General features: G+C 40.3%; 1 protein-coding gene across 6 annotated transcripts in view; it reads left to right on the forward strand.

Annotated features, from left to right (window-relative positions):
• PKD (serine/threonine-protein kinase D3) overlaps positions 1 to 23,109 on the forward strand; it is a 436,529-nt gene that overhangs the window by 131,364 nt on the left and 282,056 nt on the right. Inside the window, exon 1 of one of the 6 annotated variants that reach the window (XM_083137688.1) lies at positions 1,876 to 2,106. The exons of the other annotated variants lie outside the window; for them this stretch is intronic. The gene's annotated coding sequence lies outside the window, so the exon portion shown is untranslated. Of the gene's footprint in view, positions 1 to 1,875; positions 2,107 to 23,109 lie in introns of those variants that run through there. 6 annotated transcript variants of the gene reach the window in all.

The raw sequence follows: 23,109 nt of genomic DNA on the forward strand, positions 1-23,109 counted from the left end.
TTATGAAAAGCTTGATGCAAGCATGCCTTGGCAAGCTTCCTGCAACTTCCAATTGTGGTAACTAGATTGCTTAATGCAAGCTTGCATCCAGCTAATAGCTTGCCATGGCAAGCTTGCTGCTAGCTACTTAGCTTGCCATGGTAAGCTTGCTTCATGCTTACAGCAAGCTGTCTGTGCTATCTGGGAGGGTTACCAGGTGTATATTTATTTCACCAAATTGTTCAGTCTTTATGGGCACATAGGAACATGTAAGGGTTGTCAGGTGTATACTTGTTTCACCAAATGGTTGAGTCTTGACGTGCACATGGGGCTGAAACAGGGTTGCCAGGTGTATATTTGTTTCACGAAATTTACGAGTCATTGACGCGCAGATACGGTCATGGGCATCGCGAAGGGGGTGGTATCGAAGTGGCCTGTTGACCCCTCTAAATTTTCATAATTAATTCCAAAAAAACAAATCTCTATCTTAATTTTTTCGTGCTCATTGAGCCGAAGAAATTGGGTTAAAGGTTAAAATAGATAATTAATTAACTGATTTGATTTGTTTTACTTCACTTTTCGGCCACTTTTGGCTAATTGCGAAGATGAGAAGAATGAATGGACAATCGCAAATATATATGGACGACACAACATGCGCCCCACAGGATTTTACTGGCCGTGAGTCCACAATCTGCAGTCCAGGGTGTAGTACGTGGGAGAGAGGTTGGAATTTTGGTATCTTTGGAAAGGGCAACCCTTACGCCTCCTTACACCACAGAAGAAGGAGAAGGGGTTGGAATGAGAGGAGGTTGAAGTGAAAGAAATCAGTTGAAAACAGAGTAAGGGCAAAGAAAAATAAAGATAGGAAGAGAGGTAGAAAAATGGCCAGGGAATCAAAGAAAGAAAGAAATGGAGACCGCACGAAAGATGATGAAGCTGAGGAAAAGAAGAGAGAAGCACCAGAGAGATGGAGAAACAGGAAAAGAGTAATTGATATGTAGTAGAGACAGTGGCGGCGATTGGGTTCTAAAACCGGGGGGGGGGGGGGCAAGGTGCGCCTAATCGCCGGCACTGGAAGAGAGAGAGAGAGAGAGAGAGAGAGAGAAAGGAGGAAACATGGGAAAGAGAAAGAGATAGATGGAGATACAGGGAGAGAGAGAATGTGGAGAATCAGGGGGAGGGAGAGAGAGAGAGAGAGAGAGGGGTGGAAAAACGTAGAGAGAAATTGAGAAACAAAGGACAGAGAAATGGAGAAGCAGGGGAAGGAGAGAAAGAGATAGAGAGAACTAGGAAAGATATATCGTAGACATCTGAGAGAAAGAGATATTGAAGAAAAGAGGGGGCTGGGAAGAAAAGAGAAAAACGATGAAATAGGAGGAAGGGAAATACTATGAATTATAATGCCTTATCGTGTGGGGAAGGGCCTCCCCGACGGTGCGTGGTAGCGTCGTCACCTTGTAATCAAGAGGTCCCGGGTTCGATATCCGGTGGAAGCACATAGTGGTTCGGACCCCACTTTAAACTGTGCATAAAGTGGACTTAAAACACCAAATCAATCAATCAATCGTGTGGAGAGGTTGGTTCAGTTTAGCTGTACCCTGCTCTACCATCTGAACCTGAAAATATTCTGCCTACCTTTGATCGCACCCGAAAAATATTCTCTCCCGTTGCAATTAACAATAAGAAATATATTGCTTAAAGCTCCTGGCAGTAATACGTGGCAGAACATGCACCGCCCTGCACTTTGCCATTCTACTTTGCGTTCGCACGTCTCAAGGTTGAACTGGGAAGAGCGTTCGAACCGCGCATGCGCGGGGATCGCTCTTACGTCATCGCTGTCGTGGTGCTTGTGTTTCACTTCCTTCTCGTCGTACGTCAGTTGCCCGTGGAGCGTGTGGTTGTATTGTACATTATCCGCGTTTGTAAAGATATTGACGTTCCATTCGACGAGATAACGGTAAACAATCAAAATATTGGCAGGTGCACGTTGGCTGCTGCACCGTAGGAAGTGTGTTTTCAGTCTCGTGATGGTGTTGCGGTGGTGTTCTTTGTAGCAGGCGGAGGAGTGGTGAAAATTTACAGCGTCCTTCAATCCAGTTGCTGTCATAACGGCAGGTCTTTGTTCAGGTATGGAAAGATATTGTCTGTGTTTGTTTGTTTTATCCACCAGAACGCAGTGTTATACTCAGCGGGCTGTGTCTATAAATTTTTACTACATACTTTTTTGCATTGACCAGAAATGTTTTTATTTCGAGCGAATGTAGAATATAGAGAGTGTCTCTAATTTCGTTAATATTTGGTATACTAACTAAATTTGGCCTTCTAATCACGAATCTGTTGTTAAAATGCCGCGGACAAGTCTGGAAATCGTGAAAAAAGCTGATGCAAGTTGAATTTTTTTTTAAAAAAGAAAGCTTTTTCATATTGTTTTACGAACAAAATTTTAACTATGCTTGCATTGCCTAACCAAACCTAACCTAACCTTGCCGGAAATGGTTCGTGGGGCTATCCGTGAATGTTTTTTGGGGATATCCGTCAATGGATTGTGGGGCTATCCGTCAATGGTTTGTGGGGCTACCCGTGCATAGTTCGTGGGGCTACCCATGAATTTTTACACGCGTCCGCAGCATTTTAACAACAGATTCGTGATTAGAAGGCCAAATTTAGTTAGTGTACCAAATATTAACGTAATTAGAGACATTCTCTATATTCTTCATTCATACCTCAATTTAATGCACTATGTTATGTACATTTTTCGATTGACCCATTTTGTGAGAGGTTCCGGGCTCGATGTCCGGTGGAGGCGCACAGTGGTTCGGATCCCACTTTAAACTGTAGGTCCAGTCCCGATTAGCCTTACTGAGCATAAAGTGGACGTCAAAAACCAAATCAATAATTTTGTGTGAGTGATGAACTTGTGAATCAGTGACCAAAATTGCATTAAATAAAAATAAAAATTAACATTATTTGGTGTGATAAGCTCCATAAAAACAAGTTTCCTTACCAATTTTTGGTAACTGTTAGATTGTTTTATGATTAGATTGTTTTATGATTATTTTTTTTCAAATTCTCCTAACAGAAAGACTAATTATCGTAGAATTTTGGCAATCACACGAAATTTGAACCTTCCTTAAAGTAATGAGCACTGTTTGGATTCGAGAAGAAAAGTTATTTATGTTGAAAAAAAGCTTAAAAATTATCTTCCCATGGATAAGGTATTCTCCGTTGACAGGTGACAGAACGTATCGTAGACTAGTGGGAATTAATATACAAGTAAATCGTAACCTTAGTAAAATGCATTTAGGAACTTTATTTTAATGCTAAGGGAACCAAACATGACCTGCCTAACCTAACGAAAGCATATATTGAGCAAAATCTTAAGCAATCGCTAAAATTCCGCAGTATGTGTTAACAGACGTAAATCCAAATCGAACCATGTAAAAATTGCATTCGTAGAATGATGAAATCGCAATGAAACAAAAGGAACTTGGGCCCATTTTTTCTCCATAGAAGATATAATCAGTAGTGAAGCTTTAAAACAAGGTATATCACTTTCGATTAGAAGGAGGACGTATTGCGCATCGCAGCCTTGAAAAGTAAGTGTCCCGTATTTTTTTCTGATATATCTGGGAACCTTAGCCCAAAATGGCAGAACAGCAATGCCAAATAACAAAAACGGACAAACAGAAACTCATGCAGTGGCATGCCAAAGATTTTCGTAAGGGGGAGCTTATGTCTAATTTTTTTATTAGTTAGTCCTATATTTTGCCATCTTTTCCTGTTTTTTTTTCATCGTAAACATTGTCCAGCTACAAGGGTACGTAATGACCTGTGGCACATTGCAAAGTTGTTCGGATCTCACTTTAAACTGTAGGCCCAGTTCCGATTAGCCTATCTGTGCGTAAAGTGAACTTAAAATTTATAATTTAAATGTAATAACCTCTACTTCCCCCCTTCCCACCTTGTGCACGCCATTGAACTCGATGTACAGTACTGGTTTACGGTGTCAGGATCCTCACTGACCTGGAAAAGTCAGGGAAGTCAGCTTAGGAACCGAAAGGTGATGGAATTTTGTAAAAACGTTATCAAACCTGGAGAAGTTGTGCTGATTTTTTTTTTACGTGACCTGATTTCTTAACGTGGAATTAATGAACGGCGAATCGCAAGCACACATGGACAGCAAAAGGCCCCTCCCTCCCACCCCGACAGAGCTTCGTTAGTCTGCAACAGTCGTTTATTTCCAGCGTTGAAGCAACTTTATTCATTTCATAAACATGCAAAGTTGATTACATAACACTGTTACATGGTTGTAATAGTTGGGCTGTGAAAGGCGACTCTTTCGTAAGACACCCAAATTTCAACCTCACTTTGTTACTTGCCTGCCCCCCTCCCCCCGCCCCACACACACTTTACCTTTGCACTCGAGGTTCGGTGCACTTCGTACTCGGCTCAGATTTGTCTAGGGGTATCTTTCTTTGTAAGACAATGCACGTGGGTTGCTACAAGTCAACATAATTATATTATTAACTACAAGAGACAGCGGATAACCTTTGCGAAACCTTATTGTTTATTTATTTACTTCTTCTTTTGGATGGCGAAGTTAAGGCACAAGCCTTTTCTTACACTTAACCATCTCTACTTCATACCACTAACTAACTAACTAACTCCCTAGCCTTCTTAAACCCGAAGGTTCATGGCTGCAGCAACACAGGCCTTCCATCTTTCCCTATCTTGAGCAAGTTCTATATACTCTTTTCAATCCCTACCGATTTCCCTTAGGTCCATCTCAACGTTGACCCTCCATCTTCGTCTTGGCCTTCCTACAGGTCTCTTACCATCAGGTTTCCCAACAAGAATCCTGTAAACTCCTCTTTCCTCTCCCATTCGTGCCACATGGCCTGCCCACCTAAGTCTTCTTGATTTAATTATTCTTTACAAATTTAGTTGAAATATCTTAACAGTTTGCGAAATATAAAACATCAAAATACCAAAGAAAAAAAAACACAAAAAGAAAGAAGAAAAAACACAAAAATACGCATGCTGTAAGAAACGTAAAAAATGCACGTACAGCATGAACACACACATAACAAAAATACTTAAAATGCAGAAAAATCGGTCGGTGTTTGTCCTACAAATTTAGATCAAGAAAGGACTATTGGTAAGTTGCCTCCAGAAGATGCTTTCTTAATTTTGATTTGAAATTGGCGAGAGAAGAAGAGTTTCTTATGTCATTGGGGAGGTCGTTCCACGCTCTGGTGGCGGTGACAGTGAAGGAATTTCCGTAAAACGCTGTCTTGTGGTAGGGGATGGTGAGAGTTGTTTCGTGAACGGGTAGCAAAGGTGTATACTTCGGTGAGGGGTTGAAATCGTGAAAATAGGTAAGGGGGTTCTCTTGAATGCACTATTTTGTTGAGCGCTGTAAGAGCGTGGAAGCGACGGCGTGTTGAAAGGTCGAACCAGCCTAGGGTGATAAATTACCTTGTCCAACAAACTGTGAAATTAGAAACTGAAGTTTTGGATATTTTTTAAAGTTTAATTAACGTAAAATTTGAAGTATATACAAGTCGTATCAGAACGTTCATTTCTCTAATTATCGGGCCAAAACTATATTTTTTGTTGTTGGAATCTCTATTGTTTGTAACTGGATGCTTTACACTTCATGAATTACATCTGGAGTACGCTTGTCACAAGGTAGACTCGCGTTACTACAAGAAACGTCTTAACAGGCGCTAGGCCGCCCGACGTGTACATTTCTCAACCTCCACGGTGTCAAGGCACTAGGCTGCCCGGCGCACTGTTATTACTAGGGAACGGAACTTTATGTCCTATGAAACTCAGAAATATTTATTTTTTTATGTCATAAATTGTTGAAAATATGTGATAAAAACAGGAAAATATGTGACAAAGATATTACATGCATTTTTAACACCTGAAATCAGTTTCTAAATGCTTACCTCTTAATGAGCTATTTTTTGGAAGAGTTGCAGTGGATCACAATAGTTTTTCCAAATTCTCCATTGTAAATCTGTGACGATTATCTCTAAAAATTATCTTATATTGTGAGAAAGATCGCTCCACGTCACAAGAAACAATTCTTGCATATTTGAAGCACGAAATGTCACTAACGCTGAAGTTTTCCAAAACCTTCCAAGACACGTGCAATTTGGCACAAAGTTTGAAAACCTTGGTTTTTCCCAAAAAATTCTGTACATTTAGACATTAGCACTTGTGCGTTAGATCCAGTGGTGGGGGTAATATTTTCCCCCAATAGGATCGTAGGCGAGGTGCCAGAAGTCTGCCAGCGAGCGTGTTCAAAGACAAAACAAACCTAACACTCTCGATATGAAAGACAGGTGCAGAGAATAAAAATTTTTCCTTCGTGGATTTCGAGGTAGCTGAAGTCAATGAGCGATTTTATGTATTTAAAATAAAAATTCGCAAAATATGTATTTACATACGGAAAACTGGAAAATATGTGTTTTTATGTAAAATAAAATTTGCTGTGTTGACATATAATGCTATGATCAGAATTTTGGCAAAAACGAGGGTCTCTATCTTATCGCAGAAAAAACATTTAATTACCTAAAGTTCCGTTCCCTAGCTATTACTTCCAAATAACATCCAGTACAAACTACTCTTTTACCTGTAAATTGAACACCCAAGGCACTATCTTGCCCGGCAATCCAATCTCTTACAGCATCCGTTGCGGGAGATCTGTCCTCCGGCCCTAGCTGACCGAAGCAAAAACAGCCTCTCCCTTCCACGTCTCAGTTCCAACAGCCGACCTCCCCCACTCTCATCTGGAAGTTTATATATATGTTTGGTTGGCATCTGTTGCCAACCACCCTTCTTTCAAAATTTTTAATCTTTAACAGCTAAACTGCCCGCCTTTCTTTTGAACGTTCGAAACGAAGAAATAACAGAGAGCTACATGGTTTTTATACATGGAATAAATACGAACCTAAAAATGCATAATAAATTGAGATACACTTATCACATATACATATTTTTATACACGTAATTACCTAATTAACACATTAATAAATATTTCAATAAGGAAAAAAACACTGTTGCCCTGACACGGGGGCAGGGTAACAACTTACACGTAGTACACCATGGACTGCATTTTGCAGACTAACGAGGCTCTGGCGTCTGAGGATAATCCTTTGTAGGTCTTGATTGTATCTTCATCACCATTCCTCCTCATATATCGCGATTAGTCAAAAGTGGCAGAAATGAGAAGTAAAATTAATCAGTCATTATAAGTAGTGGTAGGCAACACTGAAAACGATTCAGGCACCAGCCCTTTTTCCTCAGGAGCCTTCATTTTCTCCCCAAATATGGGCTGATAAAGCCCTTAAAAACCATTAAATCTATTAATTAATATAAGATTGGATTAGAAGGAATTAATTCTTGCACCCGAGTGGCAGGCTCAACCAGTAACAGCATAAATAACTATGCAATACATTCTAATATTTGGGCATATCGCTGCGGTTTTTAAAATTCGGCTACCAACAGTTAAAGAAAAATATAATGTTACTTTTATTATTCTGATTTAATAATACTCATGGTACAGTAGCGTATACTGGGTTCAAAACTTGGGCTAACTCATCATATTATAGTATTCGAATGGACAAATATTTGCGGGGGGAGGCCTTTTTCGATCATCATTGGAAAGTGATGTTCTTGGCCCACAGGGGAATTTCTCTGTCATAAGAGCAACGCTTTTCCCCTTTCCTCGAATAGTTTCGCTCCAAAAATCCCCATTGCTGGGAAGATGCCACGCTGGTAACAATGAGTTCGCAACACTAACGGCATCACAGAAGGAATATTTCCAAGCTGAACTCACGCAGTCCCCTGCGGATTTCAAAGAAAGTGGGCAATATTGCCAACTCCTAAGAAATTCGTAAGAAATAAGTGTACCAAGTCCTGAAATGCCATCATCTTCTTGAAATGAACAATTTTATGCACATATTTCGACCGATTTTTTCTTCTCTTCTGAGCCTAGACTTCGCAGATCACCTAGATAGCCTGGAATATACGCCTCTGACATGGTACAGAAAACGTACAAACATTAAAAAAAAATACTGTGTTCGTTATTTTTTTAAAAAAAAAGTATTGGAAATTTCCATGAGCGAACTCTCAATATTTAAAATAATTTAGAACTGAATTTGAAAATTCAAGCGCCTGGTGAAAATTTTTAGGCGTCCTTTATTTTTCTGCCTCTGATTGTAAACCTTGTTTAAAAGTAACTATAAAAGTCAAGGGATTTTGTTGTGTAAAATACTCTGGAATCCAGGTTGTCGTTTGTAAGTCAATGGTTGATAATATTTTGTGCCGAAGGTGGCTCATTTGGAGTTAATACACACATCCCAGTCACATCAGACCACAGGTGTGCTTTCCTTCCCTGGTAATAGAACTCTGAACTCTGCATAACGGAAATGTTAAACATACAGAGGCTGTTAATCAACTAAATTATACTCATATTAAAGAAAGATGAAGCTTTTTCAAGCTGATGAGAGTTCCAAGCAACGAGAAGGAAAATTGGGGGGAGCTTATTTCTCAGAACAGGCATAGACTGGGGCATATCTACAGTGCTTTTCACTGTCAAGTCGTCCGTGGAGCGGCGGCCAGAGCGCTGGGCAATGTGAGCGCTTCTGCCGGCATTTAGACCCACAGCTGTACGCTGACCTTGGCAATGGACGCGTAGGTGCTTCAGTATTCGGATAACTGGTGTCCAGTTTCATGTTTGTGAAGTGTTAGATGTGTTTTAGATTGTTTTGTTTTAGTTTACGTATTACTGGTGCTTTTCTACAGTGCAATTTGTAACGGTTGGATTGACCATTAGTGGTTTTGGTAATATGTTAATTAATTGCTGGCCAGCTACAAGGTGTAGGGTTAAGTAATATGTTTCCATGAGTGTACTTTTATGTTATTATTGCATGCAAGTGTATGTGCTTATTGGATTGTGCTTTGCTGGATGTTAGATTCCCCTGTTTTTTACCTCCCCGGTTGGGGGAGCTAGCAGTCTTTCAAAAGACCGTTGTAGTGGAATTTTCCAACGCTACGGGGTCCACGTCCACGGACGTTTACCCCGGCTATAAAAAAGGCCAGTGGGCTTTAGCAAAAAGACAGTGTTTCCCCATTGATCGATGAAAGAGGAACGTCTCCTCAAGTTTAGTCCACTTATTGTGGTTAAACTGGATATAATAATGTAGCATCTGGTTATGCCAGCCACTGTTGCTGTCCCAAGTCCACTTTTAGAAAAAGCTTTGATTATGTGGATATTTCCGTATTGATTAATTGATGCCCAAAAGAAGGAGTGAAGGCGTAAGGAAACGCATTTGTAATGAACGGAATATCATTTAAGCTGAGGATAGGCCCACAGAGATAGTTATGCTAACTCTGTGGTAAAGGAAGTGCCGATGGTAATTTGGTAATTTGATAATTTGGTCTATGCAAGGCACACATGGAAACGCTGTGTAAAATATGTATATATATATATATATAACAACGTATAATAAACCAATATATCCTACTAGAATGTTATGATTTAAAGAACTATGGTACTGTCCATTTAACCAGTTGTATATTCACTTTCTGTACATGTGTAAACGAACCAGGGACATAAAAATATAAATTATTATGTGAAACCCCCCCCTTTTGTAATTCCGGCGAAAATATAATCTGCTCGCTTTGCACCCAGGGTGAGGTGAAAGGAGAGATTGAGGGATAAAAGTAGGAAGAAATCCAGAGGACCGGATAGAAACGAGGGATAGGGGGAGGGGGGGGGCGAACTTTCACAAATTTAAAACAACGATTTTGTTTTATGTAGTACTCTTTACGCCATTACCAATTCTTGTGGGGAAGTCAGAAGGCGTTTTGCAGCAGTATACCAAGCTGTTCCTGTTCCACGCACAGAAAGTATTCGAAAACTTGTGAACAAATTTAGGGAAACAGGGTATGTTCTTGATAAGAAGGGAAGGGTAAAATGGCGCGTGCTTACAGTGACGACGTTGGAGCACGACAGTGTTGCCAACCACTTTTCGGCAATGACCCTACAGACGTAGTCAAAATGTCCAAACTGACCAAATGTCGCTACGCCAGGTAAAGCGACTAAAAAAAACCAACATCTCATGCAAAACAGAAGATGAAAATATACACATTTACTTACCAAATCTTTTTGGTATATGCTTCCACAATTTATGAATAATATTGAGTCGTTTACTGTTGATTATGTTATTTGAAGTCATACATGCTGCTGCTGTGAAGAGATAGATGTTGGTTGATGATGCTGCATTTCCTTCAGTCTTCTTCACGTGCCTTAAGGGAAGAATTTATCACTAACAAAGAATTAACAATTCTGGTCCCATTTTATTTATCTTTTTTTTTGTTTTTGTATCACTTAACATTGAAAATATTCCTTTCGTTTCCGCGTTAGAGTGTGGCAATGTTAGCACTATTTTCGCGAGAGTGGAAATGTTTTCAAAAAAGAACTTGCCTTGAAAGTTCTTGGTAACCGATAACATGTTCCAAAATTCAGATGCACATTTGTTAGTTAGTTCTTTTTTCTCCTCCTCGCTAAAGTATACATAAACAAAGGGAAACTGAGCGCGATGAAAGTGCAAGTGACCGGTGAGTAAGCTGTGCACCTTTGCACAATAAAATGTTATTTTCCAACATTGAAAAAAGTCTTTACGTTTTCCCTCATTTGGCAAATTCTGTCCCTACGCGGGCAAAATGTAGTGAAAAGTCCCTATGCGTCTGCGTGGCGAGCTACTAATCTTTTAACCTTTAGACCGCCGAGCCGGTTTTTTCGAAAGTAACCTCTCTCTGGCCGCCGCCTTTGCGCGCGGTTTTTAAATTTTAAACTTATTTCAGGAAAACGTTATATCTCTGAGACTATTTGAGCAATCTACTTCGGGTAACTTTTGTTTTGCAGCTAGAACATCAGAGCATGCAACTGTGCAGAAATCAAAACGCCAAAGCCTATAAGAGGGGTTGGGTGGGCCGCGGCCTCAACTTTCAATGAAAAAAATCATAAAAACGGGGAGTTTTTTTCACATATTCGATAATGTAATGCACCCAAAAATATGAAATGACTTTCATTCGGTTGAGAAGGACCATTCTCTGAAAATAAAGCTAAAGTTTGCCTCTGCTTCCCAAAATAGCGGGCAAATTCCCCATTTTTATGATTTTTTCATTGAAAGTTGAGGGCCGCGGCCCACCCAACCCCTCTTATTGCCTTTGGCGTTTTGATTCCTGCACGGTTACATGCCCTGATGGTTTAGCGGCAAAACAAAAGTTACCCGAAGTAGATTGGTCAAATAGTCTACGAGTTATAACATTTTGTGTCAAATAAGTGTACAAATTTAAATTTCGCGCCAGCTTCCATACGTAATTTAGGAGTCGGGGGAAGGGGTCCTGGGTGGGTGGGTTTTCTTCCACATGACATTTCAAAGTTTTATCTCAACATCTGTAAACGTTTACAACCTCACATACAAGTATGAAGGTGCTAAAAACACATGAACCTTTTAATCAGCACGATGTGTCACCAGTGAACTTTTTAATCAGCACGATGGGTCACCAGTGACCCATCGGCCGACTACGCCTATATTTTCTATGGGTCACATATGACCCATTGGCCGAGTAAAGGTTAAACCTGAAGCCACACATTAGAAGAATTGAAAGAAAACATCAGGAGAGAAATTGAAGCAATTTCGAAAGAGGAACTGATACGTGTTAGTGAAAATTTCCTTTAAACAAATGCCGTAAATGTGTGGAAGCAGGAGAACAACATTTCCAACAAAGGCATGTGCTCATTTTAATTGTATTTATCAATGTAATTGTACGAACTTATTTCATTACATAGCTTGCGGCTCCAGTTACGCGAGTGTTGCATCCAGTTTGCCGGAACATGGTCTCTCACTGCTCGACGCGCTAGCCGTCTTGAATAGCACTGTAGAATATACGCTGGGCCTACAACGAAACATTTCCAGAAGTGTGAAAAAAAATGTTCCTTAGTCTGAAGTAGTGTCCAAGAATCGCAATATAAACACTATTGCAATTAATAAACGATCAATATACATATTTCGTATTATTACCTGTGAAGAATACAAGTTGATAAAGTAATGTTTCTTTTTCAATTCCAATGTGCCACTGGTGTGACGTTCATTATCTATATGTACAAAAACTGGGTGTGTGCAATATTTACGTGTCAAATGACCAATTTTTGTCATTCCTAACAATATTCTATATCTTAATTCTCTTTTGTTGCACTGTGCCACGCACCTTCTGCCTTTAGGGCTTTATGTTAGTCGGTTACAACCCTTTTATCGGACTTCTCAAAGGCTTCTAAGGGTTAGTAGGACCAAGCCCTTGCGAGGTCTGTGGTGCAGGATTTATTTTTAATTATCACCTATGTAGGTTTGAAATCAAAGATCATTAAGATCTTTTACTTGAAGATTTATTTAAACTTTTAAACACTTTTCAAACAGACAATTCACCCGATACAACTTGTAGGCCTAAACCTATTAGTTGTACCGAAGTTTATAACCCTGGTCTTTTTGATGATGCAGGAGAACGCCTTATTCAGAGTTGGGTTTGTGGAATATCTGCCAAATGGAGGACAAGTACACCAGCCAATCCGAAGATTGAAGCAAGATATTACCCAACGTCCCCTGAACCATCAGCCTTTCGGCAACCAGGAGAATGTCCCCTAGGCTTACAAAAGTCTAGCTCTGTTATATCATAATTTTGTTTACAATTTACCATGGTTACTACATAGTTGTTTTATATTTCCATAGTTTCAGCATTTTTTCCTGATTTAAGTTAAACAATTCATTATAGCATTAACAATAACATTTTTATGGCAAGAAATCTAACAATCTTTATAGAAATGATTCAACACTAATTCTTAACAACATAGACTGAATAGTTTAGTGCTTAAAAGGCATGTGTTGACAGGGGCGACACAACTGTAGTGAATTCACATTTTTTTGATATAAAATTATTTCACTTCATTATTTCGTTCTATAATTAAGTGAATAGTGCATATGAACTATTTTTGATTGAGATATTTGTACACGATTTGTATGTAGTATTTTGTTTGTGGTGGAAATTTTAGTTTAAGAAGAGACCAATTTTGTTCACATGAGGCTTTTCTTTAAGTGGATTAAATATAAGTTTCATTTCCGTATCAGAGTTCAGAGATATTATAAAATACTAGCTGATTACCCGGCGTTGCCCGGGTATTGATTTATCCCAATCTTGTATTAGACAGGAAAATAATGAATTCTAACTATAGTGTAAAATGTAACTAATTTTAAATGTGATGAATGTCACCATTTAGCTTAACGACTCCGAAAACTATGGATTCGACACTAATCTAGGTCATTTGTGGCATTTTATTTTTCACCCCCTCTCTTGGAGTTGAACCGCATTGGGAGTGTCACGAAAACGATGGATTCCATTCGCAACACAGCCTGAATGTTAGACAACCCGAGAAACACTATCGTTGTGCGGATTGCATAAAGTCACGGATGTCTGTTTGTGCGGAATTTAATATCGGTGGTTCTCGATTATTTTTACATGCCACCCCTTCCCACCCCACCCCTAGGGGTGTCTTACCCTCACAGTATTTCTTTCCAGGTTGCAAGTGATACGCGTACCAAGTTTTGTTGAAATCGCTCCAGGCGTTCGAGAGTTATTGCTGAACAAACAAATACACACATACATCCTTTGTCTGTCTGTTATAATTTCACTACTTGGAAGTGTGTAGAACTTTGATTGATTCGTTGATTTCGCGTCCAACTTTAACTAGAATGTCGGAGTGGTTCACATAGAGCCTTACGACGGCAAGGGTGCCGGGTTCGAATCCCGCACTGGGTATGAGTGTTCTTTGTGAGTGTTCTTTCATCAATTTCATCGTATCGTCACTCATCCACATCTTCGCGATTAGTCAAAAGTGGCAGGAAAGCGACACTAAAAAAAAAACAAAAAACTATGTGCCTTCATCGACTATCGAATCCGGGAGCCTTTGATTACAAAGCGATGGCATTACTACTGCTCCAGCGGGTAGGCCCTACACTCTTGAACTTGACGATTTGATGACATAAGCTTGCGATGACACATCTACTTGGGTAATTTTGGAATGTTAGTATTTTTTCGGAAGGAGATGTTCCCCTACTTTCTGGTTTCTGACAATAGAGGTAACAGCAAATTTCAGAACTTCTGAAGCATTTGCCGCCATAATCCCTCACGTTTCACATCAACAAATGCTCAAGAGAATAAGAGGCAGATCAACAGGTTTTCGTGCATTGTTACATGGGTGAATTCCATCATTTGCATGAGAAAGGGTTTCTTTTGTAAGTATCGCGTGTTGCAAGAGGGCCCTATTAACAATGGCTAGAAGAAATTTAACACGGAATGTATGCTAACAAGACGCGAGGTTCATGTCGGGAAGCAGAACTTAATTTTAGTAACAAAAAAAACTGGGAATAACACGTTTGTGACACGTGAGAGATCATGAGTACGGATATATACCTTCACCAAACGCTTGTCCACTCTGTACTCAGGTAGGTTAATCACGACGGGATATATAGTTTACCTCTTTTACTTTAACCAGGAATCGCATCAGGCGGGAATTCGCTTTATTATCTTGTACTTTTTAATACGAGGCGTATTTTTAAAGTAAGTACCGTTTTGAAATTCCGCCGCTGCAGCGCTGCGGTCGGTGTCCCGTGCATGCGCACTGTGTACCTACATCTGTTGGCAAGCCACAGACGCCGTTGCGGCAACAATCGATCGTGTATACATTTGCTTTTGCGTATTTAAAATGCCTCCGCCGATTGAGAATCCCGCTGGCTGTGAAATAAGCGCTGTTATTCGTTTTCTTAGTGTTAATAGCGCGAAAGCAGTTGAAATTCACCGTCAGATTTGTGAAGTGTACTGACAAAACATTATGAGTGATGGAATGGTACGCAAATGGGTAAGAGCTTTCAAAGATGGCCGAAAGAATGTTCATTACGAGGAACGGAGTAGGCGACCCTCAGTGATCACTGTCGATTTGGTGAAGAAAGTCGACGAAAAAGTGAAAGAGAACAGACGCTTCACGATTTCTTCGTTATCAGAGGAGTTCCCTGAAGTTTCAAGAAGTGTTATCTACGAAATTGTTACCGAACGCTTAAACTATTGAAAATTGTGCTTACGATGGGTACCAAAAATGTTAACTGAGGCGCACAAAAGCAAACGTTTAGGTAGCGCCTTGACTTTTCTTGTCAAGATCTCATCAATCATTTGGCTGGGAACAATTTGATCATCCTCCATACAGCCCCGATCTACCGCCCAGTGACTACCACGTGTTTCTGCAACTGAAGAAGCATCTCGGAGGTCAGCACCACGATACGACGATAGCCTCAAAACGGCCGTGTTGCAGTGGCTATCAACTCAGGCGGCACACTTCTATGACGACGGAATATAAAAGCTTGTTGTTCGATATGATAAGTGCCTTAATATTGGTGGCAATTATGTGGAAAAGTAGATAAAATTGTTACAGAAAGTTTACTTGTTTTTTGTACATATCAAAACGGTACTTACTTAAGAAATACGCCTCGTAATTGTGTGTGATACTCGTGGTTACATTTGGATACAAACACAAAATAATCATTGTTTCGTTCGTTGGATATTAGAGCCGAATTGTAAGCTGAAATTATTCCTGAGTTTTATATTATATTAGAATAAGTAGTACTGGATGTCCCAGTTATAAGTAGCCCGGCTCAAACTGAAAGATATTTGTCTATGAGGTAAATGGCGGCTATATTGCACCAGTAAAATGGAATAGTCCATTTTAACGTGAAGCGTGGTAGGTACTCAAGGCCATCAGTACGCACACTTCACTTCTTTTCTTCACGATCTTTGGCATGTAAGGCTCTATCCGAAAGGTACAGACTTGAAGTATGGTCTTGGCGGAAGTGACGTCACCTAGTACAGGTCGAGAGCGCCAAGAAGAGAAGCACGCAAGTGCACAGCTCGCAGCACAGATGGTTGCTGACTAGGTCACGTGATTTTCGCACTCGTTGTTCGTTTGTTTAAAATCACGGAGATAGAAAGCCAGCAACACAGGTTAAATATACGTTATGGGCCAGCAAGTTGTTGGTTAAAGTTCTTCTAATGTGGGGAAATGTATGTGTAAGAACATTTGAAAATGATATGCGATTTCTATGGTGAAAGAGAAGTGTTTAAAACGCGGGGAAAACAACGAGTCCTCAGTTTTATCTACTGGTCGTATGTGGCGCTGCAGTCGAAGTGCAATTCGAAAGATTTTCACTTCCAGTTCTTGACTTGAAGACCGCACTCGAAGATCATACTCGGAGGATGCTGGCTTCAAGTACGATCTTGGACCTTTTAGACACGGCCTAACTTCTGTTTGGAGTAAAATGGAATAGTCCATTGTAATGTGAACCGTGGTAGATACTCAATGTCATCAGTACACACACTTCATCTCTTTTCATGATCTTTGGCATATGACTTGATCGGAGCCGGGGCACTTTTAACTGGCACATCCTGTAGTTTGAGGAGGTTTTGATTGAGAATTATTATTTTCTTCTGTTTCAATTACCCTTACCATGTGCTTGATTTACGTTACGATGAAGGTAGTGAAGTTATGATGGCGAGCTTGTAATAGTATGCAACGTTCCATCTTACTTCACAAGCTGAACAGAGCTACACAAGAGGGGTGATCCTTTCCGACACCCAAATGTCAACCTTCCTTCAACATAGTACGTCCCGGAATGCATTCTGCGGCGAGGCTCTGGTGTCTACTCAGCCAGTATAACCCTTTGTCTGGCTTGTGTTGTATCGTTCCGAAATGTTTGTGATTGTTCATCACAGTTCATCGTCACAATTAGCCAAAAGTAGCAGAAAAGTAAAATAAACCGAGGCAATGAATCAAACAAAAGAAGTTCTGTAAACTTCAATCGGATACAAGTTTACTCACGTGCAGTAACTGTACGAACAGTCGTAGACACAGACTCTAAATGTCTCAGGGCTTGCTGGGATAGTAAAGCATTATAATAAAGAATAAGCCACGCAGGGCTTCGTTGTAGAAAAGAGAAGTTACAACAATTACCAAACTCGCGCACTAGATAAGATAAACATCCAAATTCTCCGGCGCAGGGATATTTCGCATAACTTTTTTTTTACATGTTAAACACACATTATAGCAATATTAATTCAATTAGAATATGGTAACCACGCAGATTGTGTTATAAAATAGTAGTCACAAATAGTAGCTACAATAACAGCATTAATAAGGTAAAGTTCCCCGTGCAATGAAGGCACATTTAGGGGATGAGGTGGTAGGGCACCACACATTCTCGATATCTGCCATTTTTAAGATGTGATCATCGCCACGCTCCGGCCGCTTTTTCCCCTCCAGGTACCCATTGATTTTGAGGCTGGGTGAGCCCACGAGCTGTTTTATGCGGGGGAAAAATTCCAACCCCGGGAATCGAACCCGGGTCTCCCACGTGGCAGTCAGATACCCAACCGACAAGACCACCTAACTTTGCGTGAAGGAAAGTTGTTCCTAAAAGATAACGTCGTAATCCCACATTCTTCGTTCTTTGGGCCTATCAAAAGGAAGAATAGTAATTCCTCTACTTTAGGACACAAGTCCAAGCGATTTGATGCCGAAATATGACGTTAGAATGTAACCAGAACGTGAGATGGTTCAAGACGGAGAAGATCAACCCATCCTCATCATCGCGATTAACAAAGAGGAAGAAAAGCGATCGAAATAGAATCTGAGCTTAGTTTCTAGTTGAAGGCGGGAGGTTTCCATCTCCTCTTGGGACGTACCAAAACACGATGAGCAAACAAGCACTTCGGTGCGAAGGAACGAATTCGCTCAAATCACACACGTTACTCGACTACCAGTTCTTCTGCGAAGAAAAGGAAGAAGACCGTGGGGGGTGAATCTACTTTGCACAATCAAGGGATGGAGGAACAGGATATCCATTTCCTGCGAGCGCTTCGCACACTTAATTTCCTCCCTGAGATGCCTTTCCTTGTAAGATTTACTCTCGAAGCCGAAGACTGGAATTGGCTGCTCTGTCGGAGGAAGAATCTTTTACTAGTCAGGTGAACGGCCGCGCGAATAAGATGTGGGAATGGAGACAAAGCTGCTGTCTATTTTAGCTTTGGCGGCCGCTCTACAAACATGGAAGAGAAGGGATAAGAAACCAGAGAACCAATTGACTGTGACTTTTTTTTTATCTAGATTAGGGAGAAGAATCGGTTTAACGAGAGAGAGATACAATTGAACGTGACTTTTAAGCTTCTAGATAAGGAAGGAGAATCCGGATAACAAACCAGAGATACAATTGATAGTAACTTATGAGTTTCTAGATAAGGAAGGAGATTCGGGTTAACAAACCAGAGAAACAATTAAACGTGACTTTTGAGCTTCTAGATAAGGAAGGAGAATCCGGATAACAAACCAGAGATACAATTGATAGTAACTTATGAGTTTCTAGATAAGGAAGGAGATTCGGGTTAACAAACCAGAGAAACAATTAAACGTGACTTTTGAGCTTCTAGATAAGGAAGGAGAATCCGGATAACAAACCAGAGATACAATTGATAGTAACTTATGAGTTTCTAGATAAGGAAGGAGATTCGGGTTAACAAACCAGAGAAACAATTGAACGTGACTTTTGAGCTTCTAGATAAGGAAGGAAAATCCGGATAACAAACCAGAGATACAATTGATAGTAACTTATGAGTTTCTAGATAAGGAAGGAGATTCGGGTTAACAAACCAGAGAAACAATTGAACGTGACTTTTGAGCTTCTAGATAAGGAAGGAAAATCCGGATAACAAACCAGAGATACAATTGATAGTAACTTATGAGTTTCTAGATAAGGAAGGAGATTCGGGTTAACAAACCAGAGAAACAATTAAACGTGACTTTTGAGCTTCTAGATAAGGAAGGAGAATCCGGATAACAAACCAGAGATACAATTGATAGTGACTTATGAGCTTCTAGATAAGGAAGGAGATTCGGGTTAACAAACCAGAGAAACAATTGAACGTGACTTTTGAGCTTCTAGATAAGGAAGGAGAATCCGGATAACAAACCAGAGATACAATTGATAGTGACTTATGAGCTTCTACATAAGGAAGGAGATTCGGGTTAACAAACCAGAGAAACAATTAAACGTGACTTTTGAGCTTCTAGATAAGGAAGGAGAATCCGGATAACAAACCAGAGATACAATTGATAATGACTTATGAGCTTCTACATAAGGAAGGAGATTCGGGTTAACAAACCAGAGAAACAATTGAACGTGACTTTTGAGCTTCTAGATAAGGAAGGAGAATCCGGATAACAAACCAGAGATACAATTGATAGTAACTTATGAGTTTCTAGATAAGGAAGAAGATTCGGGTTAACAAACCAGAGAAACAATTAAACGTGACTTTTGAGCTTCTAGATAAGGAAGGAGAATCCGGATAACAAACCAGAGATACAATTGATAGTGACTTATGAGCTTCTAGATAAGGAAGGAGATTCGGGTTAACAAACCAGAGAAACAATTGAACGTGACTTTTGAGCTTCTAGATAAGGAAGGAGAATCCGGATAACAAACCAGAGATACAATTGATAGTAACTTATGAGTTTCTAGATAAGGAAGGAGATTCGGGTTAACAAACCAGAGAAGCAATTGAACGTGACTTTTGAGCTTCTAGAAAAGGAAGGAGAATCCGGATAACAAACCAGAGATACAATTGATAGTGACTTATGAGCTTCTACATAAGGAAGGAGATTCGGGTTAACAAACCAGAGAAACAATTGAACGTGACTTTTGAGCTTCTAGATAAGGAAGGAGAATCCGGATAACAAACCAGAGATACAATTGATAGTGACTTATGAGCTTCTACATAAGGAAGGAGATTCGGGTTAACAAACCAGAGAAACAATTGAACGTGACTTTTGAGCTTCTAGATAAGGAAGGAGAATCCGGATAACAAACCAGAGATACAATTGATAGTGACTTATGAGCTTCTACATAAGGAAGGAGATTCGGGTTAACAAACCAGAGAAACAATTGAACGTGACTTTTGAGCTTCTAGATAAGGAAGGAGATTCGGGTTAACAAACCAGAGAAACAATTGAACGTGACTTTTGAGCTTCTAGATAAGGAAGGAGATTCGGGTTAACAAACCAGAGAAACAATTGAACGTGACTTTTGAGCTTCTAGATAAGGAAGAAGAATCGGGATAACAAACCAGAGATACAATTGATAGTGACTTATGAGCTTCTAGATAAGGAAGTAGATTCAGGTTAAGAAACCAGAGAAACAATTAATCATGACTATTGAGTTTCTAGATAAAGAAGGAGAATCGGGCCAGAGATACATTTGACCGTGACTTTTGAGATTCTAGATAAGGAAGGAGATTCAGGTTAAAACCAGAGAAACAATTGATCATGACTATTGAGTTTCTAGATAAGGAAGGAGAATCGGGTCAGAGATACATTTGATCGTGACTTTTGAGCTTCTAGATAAGGAAGGAGAATTAGGATAACAAACCAGAAATACAACTGATAGTGAGTTATGAGCTTCTACATAAGGAAGGAGATTCAGGTTAACAAATCAGAGATACATTTGATCGTGACTTTTGAGATTCTAGATAAGGAAGAAGAATCAGGTTAACAAACCAGAGATACATTTGATCGTGACTTTTGAGATTCTAGATAAGGAAGAAGAATCATGTTAACAAACCAGAGATACAATTGAGCGTGACCTTTAAGCTTCTAAGTAAGTAAGGGGAATCAGGAAAAGAAACGAGAGACAAAATTAAGAGTGACTTTTGAGTTTCTAGTTAAGGAAGGAGAATCAGATGAGAGATAAAATTGAGCAAAAAGTAATTCCGTTACTTGTAATGAACTTTCTAAACATTGGTAAAGGGGTGCAAGAGACGCACACTCAAGAACCAAACTCTTACGCAATAACATGGGGCGAGTTTGTAAAGCGTCTTTTGATTAGGCTAAGCCTGGTCAGCGAATCGAGTCCCATCGCAGCTGTTTTCTAGCTTTCGAGGCCCTCTACATTTACCTGCGTAGATAGTGGTAGATTAACGTCCACAAGGAAAACAGCAACAACGAAAAATCAGCTCAGTTGGTAGAGCAGTTGTGGAGAGCAGGGTTCGAGTCCTGGTCGACCCTGCATTTTTCGCTTTAATTTCTACACAATTTTCTGTGCGCCAAATCTAAGAAATATGGTCTCTAACATTCTAATTGCCTACATTTGACATTCTTGCTTGACTATATACATAAGAACAAATCGTAATTAAGCAGAAATCTGTCGTTGCTTCTGGATCCATCTCTGTTTGCGAATCCTTGATATGAAAGTGTCAGTCATGGATTTCTTCTGCTCGTGAGTAGACGGCGTGGAAACCACGGCAGCGTATGTAACCGTGGGAAACGAGCAGACAACGTAGGCGCCAACCATTTAACAGGAAAAGGGAAGAGCACTTCGTTTGTCTCGTGTTCGAACCAGGCTGACCCAGGGTCACGTGTTTCAGACGATTGCTGCACCCAGATTTCTCGAGACGCTGGAATGTCTTCGTTTGCTGTGAATGACCGGATGTTGCGGAACTGTCATATCTGGAACGAATGGACAATAATTGTGGGGCCTTGTAACTTGAGAGCGCCTCTAAGGACTTAGGTGTTTAGGAGGGGACATGCTTTATGGTTAGTCTGGGTATCTAAACACTAAAACTGTTCAAATATGCAAAAGAGCACTAAAATATTGGAAATGTGTCTCGTGAATCCGCCTGTGCGGAAACCTAAACAGAAAAGGCACAAACTCACAATTTTCGTAGTTGAAACGTTATCCTGTTCATCTTTCAAAACATTGTAGGCACTAACAGTCGAAATAGGCAATTATGTAGATTAATTGATTTTTTTTTTACTTCGCTTTTCTGCCAATTTGGCAAATAGCGAAGATGGGAATGATTGATGTAGAACTTGATGAAGACACAAAGAATACTCATACAGAGGCAGGGATTCGAATCCCGAACCCCTTGCGTCATAGCGTGCTGTGCTTACGACTCCGACACGGCCACTATAGAATTTACTTACGATTGTCAGTGGCGTGCCCAGGATTTTCGAAAGGGGTGGGGGTTACATAAACTTTTATAGTAGCCAGTCCTTATTTTGCCATGATTTCTTGCCTTGGGCGTTCGTTTTCTTTAGCACCCTGTTCCAAAGGGGCGGTATGGCCTCCACCAATCCTCGCCACGGATTATTGCCATGGAATCTACTTCTGTACTGAAAGCATCCGAATCTGACAACAGGAACAAAACATCAGGGATCCCGGGTTCGAATCCTGGCCAGGTCGTTCTTTGAGAGTTTCCACTTCATCACTCGTCATCGTCGCGATTAGCCAAAAGTGAATAAAAGTAAAATATACTAAACCAACCCCCTTCCCATCCCCGGCAACGCCCTCGGGTGTGCTTTGGGGATGTATTCACACCTCCCACACGAACTGGACATGCTATAGCATGATCAGCAGTTGAGACAAACGATCGCTTGTCCGCTGTTCATCCTGGACAAACGATGCGGTGGTGTCAGATTGCTTGTTTGAAGTACGGTAATGACGTTCGCTGGCGCCAAAAGGTTATTAGTAATGGGTCGTGTCTGCTGGATGTAGTGTGGGGTGAAGTATCATGTGGACCTCAATATCAACCCCTCCCTGACTGTGTACACGTGCAATTAGACGAGGACACATTTGTTAACTTTTACTAATTTGCTGCAGGAACTGCCTGCGTTCACTGTTCCAGTAAGTCTACCGAATTTCTGTACAATGATGTCAACTCGGTGGTGCAAATCAAGGGTGCTCGCAGGATTTTTTTCTCGGTGGGAGGGCGGGGTCAGAGTAAGCTATATTTAGCTTATTATTGTTGTTGTTATATTACAAAACTAATTTTTTCCTGTCCAAAAGTAATTCTGGATGACGGCGCATGGATTGTGAAGGTCATATCCAGAGCTCTGAAAATTATTTCCCGACTTTATCGGAATCCAGAACATTCGAGAAATTCCAAAGGATACCAAACAACTGGTAT

Source organism: Lepisma saccharinum, chromosome 16 (assembly GCF_977018435.1).
Source record: "Lepisma saccharinum chromosome 16, izLepSacc3.1, whole genome shotgun sequence".
NCBI classification, from domain to species: Eukaryota; Metazoa; Arthropoda; class Insecta; order Zygentoma; family Lepismatidae; genus Lepisma; species Lepisma saccharinum.